The sequence below is a fragment of the Lycium barbarum genome, chromosome 3, assembly GCF_019175385.1.
Source record: "Lycium barbarum isolate Lr01 chromosome 3, ASM1917538v2, whole genome shotgun sequence".
Taxonomy (NCBI): domain Eukaryota; kingdom Viridiplantae; phylum Streptophyta; class Magnoliopsida; order Solanales; family Solanaceae; genus Lycium; species Lycium barbarum.
Genome location: NC_083339.1, coordinates 124,803,574 through 124,815,712, shown reverse-complemented (window position 1 = coordinate 124,815,712; position 12,139 = coordinate 124,803,574). Strand labels below are relative to the sequence as shown.

The following is a 12,139-nucleotide window of genomic DNA, read 5'->3' as shown; positions in this document are numbered from 1 at the left end:
CTATTTAAAAATATTTATTGTAATTATATTATTTTAAGAAATACTAAAAATTAAATACCCATGGGGCTTACGCCCCGTGTCTCGAGGCTTACGCCTCGTCGAGGCGTATGTAAAACGCCCCACCTTACGCCCTCGCCTTTTAAAACACTGTTCCGAATTACTCTCATCTGTTGCAACTATTTTTTTTTTTTTGGGTCTTTCAGTTCCTTCTTATTAGCCAAAGTAAATGCCTTTTGTCCTTTTTAATTGTTTTCGTCGACGCTCGCAAATGACTTTTTGACTTTAACGAAGTGACCGACAGGCAGATGAATCGTTGCGACACGTAGTGAACGCGTGTTAGTTTATTGGGATTCGTTTTCAAGTTTCGGAGGAAAATTGAGGAAAACAAAAGCATTACGATTTACGGCTAAATCAAAGTTTCACTTTTAGATACTTATCGCATAAGATATGACAATTTTGTCTCCTTCCCATATTACTTGCTATATATTAAAATATATATACGTGTCATAAATTATTTATTCATTTATAAAATTAAGATAATATTATTTAAATATTTTTCATCTTACTCTTAGTATTAAAATTTTCTTAAAAATAGCTAATATTGATTTGAATGTATTTATTGGAGACAGATAAGGATAAGATAGTAAAATATATCTTTTACTTATAATTTCTTAAGGGACGTGAAAAAAGAAAAATGACCAACTAATATGAGACGGAGGGAGTAATGACTTGACACGCGTTTTAAAGTGTTGTCCATTTTTATTTGTCTTGTAATAACTTGGCACACGAGTTATAAATAAAATGACAGTTTTATCATATCACACCTAATTATTACTAAATCAATCAAATATACTTAAAAAGTTGTGCATCCACTAACAATTCTTAAAAGTTTTCAACCTAATAATTAATAATAAAGATAAAGTAGATATAAAATGATAAATTATCTTTTGATTTTTCACAAGTAAAAATATTTTTATTAGGCATTTGGCCATGAAAAGCAAATATTTATCACTTTATTAGGTATTTTGGAGTTGGAGTTGAAGATGGAGTTGTGTTTGGTTATAGTTTTTACAAAAAATATTTGGTTGTTTGAATGTGTTGAAAGTAAAAATAAGTTTTTTGGTATTTTTCAAACTTCAAATACAACTTCAAGTTATATTTGGAATTTTCATGCTCAAATGTTGATTTTCAAATAAAGCGAAAATGCTTTTTAAAAAAAAAATGAAAATTTTTGTCCTTAGTATAGATGACAAGTAAAAATGGACGGAAGAAATACTTATTAGAAGAAAATATATATTTAGGGGCTTATGTCAACTTGGTGCTAGGGATGCGTGCCATTCTCGGGCGGAGCCAGCATAAAGGATACAAATATCAAAAAATATTGATATTCTATTCGTCACAAATTAGCCATATATAAATTAGAAAAAGGAAGACAAATAGATAAAGATAGCGAAAATGAAGAAATAAGTCTATCTAATATACAATTAATAATGAGACCATTAAAAATAATACCCGAAGATTCTCGAAAAGAATTAATGAGTGTAGAAGATCATGAAGCACTAGTATGTAATAAAGACAAAAAATTAAGAACAATAAAAATACTTGCACGAATTAAAATAGATGATTATGAAATAGAGACATTAGCATTAGTAGATTCAGGATGCACAAAATGTATAATAAATAAAAGAGTAGTCCCACCAAACTTAATAAAAGCCCTAGACAAACCAGTTGCAGCCATGCAAATGGATGAAACTCATAATATATATAGACATTATGTTCATAAAGCATATATTAGCTTTATAAATATATGTTTGGAATTTTACAAGTCTAGTTAGAAAATGGATAAAATATGGGTAAGAGACCTTAATATAAATGTAGATTTTGTCATAGGTTTAGACTTTACAGTACATAACAATGGTAGTTGTATGATTACAAGAGATGGAGTAATTTTTTAAAAAAATATTACTCATACATCAGTGCAAGCTCTCAAGACCGAAATTAGAATCCGACATAAGAAGATCCCTACCACAGACCAAATAAACCTGCAAAAGAAAGAAGATAGTTGTTGTGAAGATTGTTAAGAAAATAATACAGGTTGTAAAAGTAAGATAGAAACAAAGAATTTAATTCTAGAAGAAGAAATACTAGAAGACGAAGATCTAATAGAAAAAAATTATACTTTAATAGATATAGAAACAGAATTATATAATTTTAAAACAGGGATAGAAAGAATAGGAGTAATGAAAAATTAATTTTTTTTAGATAATATAATAAACGTATTAGATGAAATAGAAATCATACGAGAAAAATCTTTAAAACATTGGAAGAATAACAAGATTATATGCAAATTATAACTATATTTCATTTCATTTCATTTCAACTATTAATAAGTGAAGCTTTTGTAGGACGACGAAGGGTGACAATGAAGTTTTATTGTTCCTTGAGGGTATTTTGGTATTCTTGATTCTTAGTTTCACTTCCTCCACTCTTCTTATATAACCCTACCTCCACTAGCAATTATTTCAAACAGGTGCCTTACTAATTGTGCTAGTGTATTTTCCCGCGCTTCGCGCATTTATTGAAATTAACCGAACTCTTTTACAATCATATATTTTTGAAGGTATTCTTTAAATTTTTAAGCTATTAATAATGTAATTTATAATTTTCATGCATATTCTAAATATGCAAGTGTAATGCACATTAAGGTTGCTGCTACGTAGGTTATTAAGACAGCAGCTACGTGGTTTGATGACTTTATTGCAAAGGTTAAAGTCTTAAATATCGGCCTTTAGTTACTGCTACTACGTGGGGTTGATTGCATTTAATTTATAGGCACAATCATTTTTTAATAGAAAAATTAGAGGAAAGACTAAAACAAAGGGGGAAAAGGTTAAATACATTTTTTTGCTATTGAGAGGTGTCAAAAAATAAAAAATATAAATACATTTCTTGGCTATTGAGAGGTGCCATATCAAGTGCTTTGACCCTGACACTTTGAATTCATCATACTGTGTTACCTTCATTCCTGAAAATTCTTAGCACTTCCAAAAACCTATTACTTTGTGGGGCGACCTCTCTTTAAATACTCCCTGCATGCTTGGATAAAGTTTGTTAAAATCCTTGCATATTATGTTGCAAAAATCTATAATGATTGGAATCATCATGAATTGAATCACAAACCTTGAGAGCCTGTCTTCTAACCTGAATGATACGAATTACCTTTTTCCATTAGGCTTCTTTCCTTAGTGTCGTAATAAAGAATTAATGAAAAACAACTTCAAGCCTGGGAAAGAGTAGATCAACAAAAACTTCAATATAACTTATTATAACACTATGCAAATAAAAAAATGGATACAATGTGAATGGTATGAATTATCTTTTTCCATTGGGTTTCTTTGGCCTTATGGTGGTAACAAAGAACAAAAAAAACGAGAACTTTAGGCCCTGGAAAAGGAGTAGATCAACGAAAACTCCAATATTACACTATGCAAATAAGAAAATGGTAGATATCATTAGCAAACTATTACATACAAAATCGTTGCATACAGGTGAATTTGGATGCCTACACTACAGGTTGGAAGATCAACATCTAAAATTTATAGTAGTTGAATTTTGCCTGCCCATTCATGTCCATTCAGCCGTTCTTTTTTCGTTTTCTATCAATGCTTGGAATACAAAGAGGTATGTAGCTGAAAGAGTAATCTAATTAACATAGCCATTTAACACAATTATTAAGAGAGTTAAATAAGTGAGAGTTTTTTTTTTTTTAATGTAGAAAAAAATAGAAAACATGTCAAAAAAAGGAGAAAAAAGATAATTGTGTTTCTTGGTCATAGAGAGTGCCACATCACCTTGTCTATGCCTAACTTTATATTATATATAGATTACATCAAGAACCTCAAGAATTGTCTTGTCTCTTCCAGTCTTTCAACAATATTTTACTCTTGCTTGAATCACGGGAAAACTCAAGGAAGCTCCTTTAAGGTCTTCATCCTAAAAGCGAACAAAATAGAAGAAGAACAAAGAAAAATCTTGTACATATACAAAATTGAAAATTTAAAGTTTTTTTATTTTAATTAGATATTTTTAGAAGATTAAATCATAAATAACATCTATTTTATTGAACAATCACTTAAACCTAAAATATGATTAAAACTCCTCATCTATGTCAGAATAATTAAATTATTTCAAAAAAATATACGTACTATCAAATTAAAAGGACTTATTCTAAATAAAATGATTTTAATTTTTCAAAGAGTGACCGAGGATTTTGGAAAAAAGAATATAACTACTAAAATAGATATACCATAATGAATGAAATAAGCAGATTTTACAACCTTCCATTTCTACAACTCCACCTTTTGTCTTCCTTCTTCCGTTTTTTTCTTCGTTAGTCAATTAATTATTGTCTTCACATATATAGAGAATAATTAAGAAAAGAAAAGCTATGAAACCGAATATGTTAAAGATAAAATCCCTCTTCAATGTTCCTTTTGGACATAAAATTACTGCGAATCTATAAAGGCGAAAAAGAATACAATAACTTATGGAATTGCACTTGTAACTTTTTGAGATTATAACATAATTACATCAAGAACCTTAAGAATTGCCTTGTCTCTTCCAGTCTTTCAACAATATTTTACTCCTGCTTGAATCACGGGAAAACTCAAGGAAGTTTCTTTAAGGTCTTCATCCTAAAAGTGGACAAAATAGAAGAAGAACAAAGAAAAATCTTGTACATAACATTAATTTCGTAAAGGGTAGATGAAACCGAAGCATATTTAATTGAATCATAGTTCCTAAATTTTTGTCGAAGCAGGGGAAGACAAAAAATACAACAATCTAAAATTCGCAATAGCACAAAAATTAAACATAAAGATGTATGATAAAACAAATCAATCTAATATTAGAAATAAAACAACAATGTAGGAAAACAAAATAATCAAACAAAAATAAATAATATTACTCCCTCGTTGGAAGAACAAAAGAACACACTATTACTCTATCATTTGGAAGAATTTAATTGAATGATTGTTTGCAACCTTCTTGTTTCCAACTTAAATAGTAGAAGAGCTTTTATGCTCTATTAATTAAGAATTAAGGAAAACGGTCACAAATGACTTATTAGGAAAAGTTGAAAAAACCAAACGGATAGAAGTGGATGAAAAGGTGCAATTAAATAATTAAGAGGTGTAATTAAGCTAATTAATAGAGTGACTTTTGAATTATTTAATAGATAGTATATTGATTTTAAAATGAGAGAAAATTCAAAAAAAGGAGAAAAAAGATAATTAGGTTTTTAGGCCATAGAGAGGTGCCACATCACCTTGTCTATGCCTAGCTTTATATTATATATAGATTACTCAAGATTCAAGATACAAGCCATTCATCTTCCCCTTCTTCATTTTGTCTCTTCCGTTTTCATCTCTCATTCTGTGCTAATTGTTCTTCTTTCTCTTTCCTTTTTATCCGCTCTTTTCTGCTGGTTTATTTGTATAATATTATGCTATCGATTTTTGGTATTCTTTTTGAGTTTCAGCATCAACTTTCAGGGAATTGGCATCTCCTTTTTCTCATCCATGCATGTGTTAATTTACAGTGGTAGACACTTCATACTTGGTTATAATGCTAAATGGTTTTTCTTTATATTTCATGCTATACGGGTATAGATGCGTGTATTTTAGGAATAAATTAAATGTTAAGATTACAAATTTAGACTTTAATAAATAAACTTCATGAAACAGTTGCAAAATAAATGCCTAACCATAAAAGTAAGTTATTGAACTACAAGAGTAAGCATTATACTCTTTTTTATCTTACTATTTGAGATTGTAGATGAGAAACAATATTATAAGTGAGTAAACTCATGAGTTTTATCAATTTGGGGGTTGCCTGATGGTTACCTAAAAGAAGAAAGAAGAAAGAAGAAAGATTGTTTGGATATCTTGGAAAGTTAAAAGTGTTAGAACGCATTTTTCTTTAAGCTTAAATATCTTAGGAAGTTAAAAGTGTAACATAATTTTCTTTAAGCTTGGTAATTAGGAACAAGTTGATGAGGACTGAATATACTGTGAGCATGTGCATATCGTCGCTGCTTGATTTTTAAATATTCTACATGAAAATTATAAAGCTACATACAGGCTAATGATATTAATTGTTGGGGTTGAACATTTTTATTCCTCTGTCTTATATATTTTCCTGATAATGAAATTTCCAATGTCAAACTCTGCGTATATGGAGTACACTAAGGTTCTGAAATATTTACTTCTATTTTTCTACTGAACGATGAAACTTGTAGTTTGACTTCTTAAATTATACAAGTCCGAAAGCTAAATGTATTGTTGATAGAATTAAATGTTACGCTATTCACAAAGTCACAACACAATAAAAATCACAATTTAGTTGCGGAAGAAAGACATCATGAATTAAAGCTAGCTAGAGTGAATCTCTTGTAGTTCATTGTTAAAAAGGTGTATGCCAAATGAAATTGTCGAAGCAAGTGAAAGATCTGGTGTTTGAGGTTTCTCTTAAGCACTCATTCCTCTAATTCATATAACACTTCTTAGGAGTCATGTTGCACTTTAGCATAAACTTCAGTTCACTATAAAAAAACTGAAAAAGTGGACAAGAGACTTTGTCACCTTCTTTGACTTTCTTGAACATCTAGATCTGTTCAACAATTTCAGATGAAAATATTCAAACTCTAGAGCTTAGAGAGTTTGAAGGCAATAAAAATGTCTCTTTTCTCACTTTGGGTTGACGAACAATTGCCATTTTTCTTTTCATGCTTTCAACATTTGATGACCTAATTCAGTAAATTGCTAGAAATAGATTCATTCTCAAGTGTCCTTTCAAATCTCTTGACATGTAAATTAAAAGCATATTTATCTAGATGTTAATTGTGAATCCATCATCCAGAAAAGACTCTTTTTTGTTCAACAGGGAGGTTGTTCAAATATATTTAAAAATGATATAAGACAGGAGCTCTAAAATTTATAGATTGGTAATACAAGTATATCTATGTTTGCTTAGGGAGGACTCAAATTTAATACTAACAGAGGAATTCTTTAAATATTGTGATTCTTTTAATCCATGTTTTCCATGGAGGGGATCGGGGGCAAGGGAACCAGTAAAATACTACTGAAAAGGTACCATACTATAATGGAACATTTTACAAGTCACACTTTTATAAGAAGGTGATAGGAGATTTAAAGCTGAAAATTGTAGCAGATAAACTGAAACAAACATTGTATTGTCTTTTTTTACTGAAGACTTGATTGGTTGAGATGTTGGATAGGTGTTTAGACACTTTCTTTACTGAATCTTCTCCTTCAAAATAATAGGTTGATACAACTCTTTGCCATTCCTATGTCTTTCATGGAAAACAGGCCCACAGCTTTCCTTTTCAATTGTCTTTGAATTTTTTTCTGTAGCTTCTTCCATCTAAGATTGCAGGATATAGTATGTGACACCTTCATCCAATACAGTGAGCAATATGAATTTAATGCACCATGAAAGATTGAATTGATGACTGAAATGAATTCTGAGGATCCCGTCAATTTCTGTGTCTGAATCTATTTGTACATAAGTTCGCAGACATACGCACCTAATAATAGTTTCTCTATTCCAGCGTTGGTGGACAGAGCTACCCGGTATCTATTGCTATTGCTGGTGGAGGTGGTTGGACCCCGTGGAATTAGTCGAGTTGCGCTCAAGCTGGCCCGGACACCACAGTTATCAACAAAAAAACCGTTTCTCTATCTTTTTGCTCTCATCTCCAAATTAATATGTATTATTTTGACTCTTTTTTTTTTTCACAACTGGTGTGCAGCTACTGCAGTGGATCTGAAGCACAGTGTGCTGGTTGATAGATACCTTCATCATCGAACATACTATGCTGGAAATGTATGGTTTAAATTATTCATTTCATTTGCACAAATATTGCTATAGTTTTTCATGCGTCTTCTTTGGTATCAAGAAGAACGGCCCATGGGGTTTCTCTTCAATCTGAAGAAGGGAGAAATAGAACAACAATTGACTATAAAAGCATTTCAAGACTCCAATATTCTGAGATTTTTGGTTCATTTATTCTCTGCTATTAAAGGACTTAATTTAGATCACTTAGTATATTTGATTTTCCAGTTTTAAAATTCTGCACAACATTTTCTTCCTATTATGTTAGCAAGTAGTAACTTTAGACATACACAAAGTTCCTTGCAAATTTTTACATATCTTTGTTGTCTTTCATTGTTACCTGTGGGTAATATCTTTAATTGCTTAAGTCTATTCTTTTCAGGTAATGGAAGTCTCAAAAACACATATCAAATTAAAGAAGCTCTCAAACCTATAGAAAGTGAATGCCAAAGATAATTTGCAAGCTTTCCCAATTTGTGGTCTTATCAGCTGCAACTGCTTAAATCTAGATTTCACTCAATTGTAGCATATATCATACATAAGTTGGACATATGATTACAATCTTGTACATTAATCTTGCTGTTTTTATGCCTACATATGATCATGTACTATCTTGCTGTTTTTGTCTTTCTAGCAAGCACAAGAATATAGTTGTACTACTTCTTTCCACAAATGAATGTATATAGCATGAATCATATTATCTTTATATTTAGTTTAATGATGTTTTCTTTATTTGGATAATAATCTTACTACACGACAGAACCACCATGAAATTACCTCTCCAAATGTCAACATCTCATTAGTAGAACGATGTTCAGGAAATGCCCCTTTTCTTTTACATGTTATTGTTTGTCTAACCGATTTATTAAGCATGGATAAGAGAAAGTAGTAAACAGTACTTCAATATCAAACTGAAGTCCATTGTGTCTAGACATACTATTGAACTTATGTATATTCATACTTTTTATTTTTTTGTTTCTAGTATAAGAGAGAATGAGAATTCTTTTGTAGTCCTCACAGGGCTATTTTTGTCATTTATGGTCCTTCCATCCCACAATAAAAGAGTGACACATGTTGAGTAGAATTTCAACTCTTTAAACTTTACACGTGGCTAGTTGCTGTAATTGATGTTTGTCCTACATATCATTTTTTTACTTTATTCATTTTATGAAGCCCACTCCCTCATGGGCTTTTACAATTAGGTGTGTAGTCCAACTATTTAAGGATCTGTTTTAGGCCCTTATCGGATTACTTTCGGCATATTAGCATATGGTATTTTAAGTTTTTTATTTAATTTAAAATAAATAATATTTTCATTTTTCATTTTTTGCTCTCATTCATTTTTTTTTTTTGAGACCACTCCGCATGGATTTTGATATTACCAACTTTTTGTAGTCCTCAAATAAATTTATTTTATATTTTTACCCCTAATTAAAGTTTTTATGACTTTGTGAATCCTCAAACATTTTGGTAAATTTTGAGAATTTTAGGGATTTTTTTTATGCCACTAAAAATAATAATGTCATGGAAAAGATAATAGTGGACCCCACAAAGCATACTCATATGTATTTGAGTCTTTTTGGGGAAATATTATTTAACTTGTTTTAAAATATATTCTTCCTTAAGAATTTATTATAAACGCGTAAAGAATTATCCTGTCATTCAAATTCTATCTTAATGTAGGCTTAATTATTGAATTAACATATTACTCTTATAATACTATTTAGTATTTGTTGATATTGTTTATGGATTATCATTTGCTATTTTTAGTTTTTATTCATCTGGTTAGACGTAAAGTTGTTTTATTTTCTCCTGTAATTTTGTGTCGTACATGCTGGCAAATGAGTAATTAGCAAACATTTCACTTAAGGTAGAATTAAGTTTAAAATTAAAGTAATAAATACATATAAACTTATATTAATGTTAAATACTTTTAAAATGTAAATTATAATCCTTTCGTTTCAATTGAAAAATGAACTTCGAAGTACAATAATAATTAATCAAAATTTACATGCGCACACTTTTAACATAAAACTTATCTAATACTGTAATATCTTATGGTAAAAAATAAGTTAGCCAATATGGGTTCAATTCGAAGAATCAAATGAAATTAATATAACATATGAAAAGCTCAATTTGGATCATCAGAGACTTTAATCTCAAAATATTTAAGTAAAATATAAATTATAAGAGCTTTCTATTGCTTGATTTTTTTTAAAATAATCTAATACAACTAAGAAAAATGTTTTCTAACTTTCATATACGTTTGTTTACTTTGAAATTTTAGAAGTCTTTTTAAAGTGTCAAATTAATGTTACGAAAATAAAGAAGCAAGAGCAAAAAAAAATTAAAAAATATCTACATATTAAATTTTTAATGTCGGTAAGCCAGGCCAAATGATACTAGTTAGATATAATAAATCCAAAATATATAACTAAAACAACCTCTTTTGAAGCAACTAATCAAGATGTAGAAGACTTTAAGTTACAGATAAAAGAATTACTAAGTCTAGAGAGTAATAAGGAGATATACCTCTAAACATAGATCTGCAGCATTTATGGTAAGAAATCATAGTGAGATAGTGAGAGGGAAAGCCGGAATGGTAATAGATTATAAAAGACTTAACGATAACACTAGAACTGATGGATATAAATTATCAAATAAGATATAATTAATAAATATAATACAACGCAAGAAAATATTTAGCAAATTTGATTTTAAATCAGGATATTGGCAGGTATGAATGCATGAAGAAAGGATAGAATGGACTGCATTTACCTGTCCTGAAGGACATTTTGAATGGTTAGTAATGTCATTTGGATTAAAGACAACTCCACCGATTTTTCAAAGAAAAATGGATAGTATATTTGGAGAATATAAAAGGTTTGTGTTAGTATATGTAGACGACATATTAGTATTTAGTAGAGATATTAAAGAACACCTAGGATACCTACAAACAGTATTTAGACTATCTGTAGAAAATGAAATAATAATTAGTAAGAAAAAGATGAAATTATGTAAAAATTATATAAATTTTTAGGAGTAGTACTAGGAGATGGTAAGATAAAATTACAACCCCATATAGCTAAAAAAGCTTTAGAAATACCAGACAAGCTAGATAATGTTAAAGAATTACAAATATTCTTAGGAATAGTAAATTATGCTAGAAATTTTATAAAAAACTTAGGAAAAATAGCAGGACCATTGTATTCAAAGACGGGATCTAATGGTCAAAAACATTTTAATACTAAAGACATTAAATTAGTACAAAAAATTAAAGAAAAAATAAAAGATATTCCTGACTTAGATATGCCACTAGAAACAGACTATCTAATCATAGAAACAGATGGTAGTTTTGAAGGATAAGGAGCAGTATTAAAAGCAAGACCAAATAAATATAGTAATAAAAGTGAGGAAAAAATATGTGCTTATCAAAGTGGTAAGTACAGAGAAAAATGAAATATGAGTAGTATAGGTGCATAAATTTTAACTGTAATATATGGTTTAAATAGTTTTAGACTATATATCTTAAACAAACCGAAAATATTAGTTAGAACAGACTGTGAAGCTATAGTTAAATTCTATCAAAAGAAAAATGATAAAAATAGTAGTAGACGAAGATGGCTAAATTTTATAGATACTATTTCAATTTAGAACCTAAAGTTTGAACATATAAAAGGAAAAGATAATAACCTAGCTGATCAATTAAACAGATTAAAGATTATTGCTAACTAATAATATGATCTCCTATTTGAACAGCATGAGACCCTCGAGTTCTCAAATATCAGATAAGGGAAAAGGCATACAAGGCTCCACCCCAGACACTTACAAACAAACGGTATTAGGTAATTTTCATTTTAGACCTATATCTTCATTAGAAAGAAATGCCCTAGAAAGAATACAATTTGGAACTAAACATAATCTAGTATTCTTTCCACTATCAAACACGACTTTTAGAATATTACCAGAACGCGTAATAGATAAACAACATACATGCTGTTTAGTAGACAATTTATGGATATCACATAATAAAAAGGATTCTAAACATTTTGTAGCCACTTTAAACGCACTTTGTTAATATTTTACAGACAAGAATTTAGATAAAAAATTTAAATTTTATGTTGTAGTTCATGGTAGGACTAATGGTATTTTTCAAACTTGGATAGAAGTCATGGACTATATTAAAGATATACAAAAATCTCTTTTTAAAGGATTTAATGATTTT

General features: G+C 29.4%; 1 long non-coding RNA gene across 1 annotated transcript; it reads left to right on the top strand.

Moving 5' to 3' along the window:
* The first annotated feature begins 5,370 nt into the window (after positions 1 to 5,370).
* LOC132632269 (uncharacterized) lies at positions 5,371 to 8,508 on the top strand. Its single transcript, XR_009579295.1, has 2 exons — positions 5,371 to 5,601; positions 7,631 to 8,508. It is a non-coding gene; the product is annotated as an uncharacterized LOC132632269 (long non-coding RNA).
* The last annotated feature ends 3,631 nt before the right edge of the window (positions 8,509 to 12,139 follow it).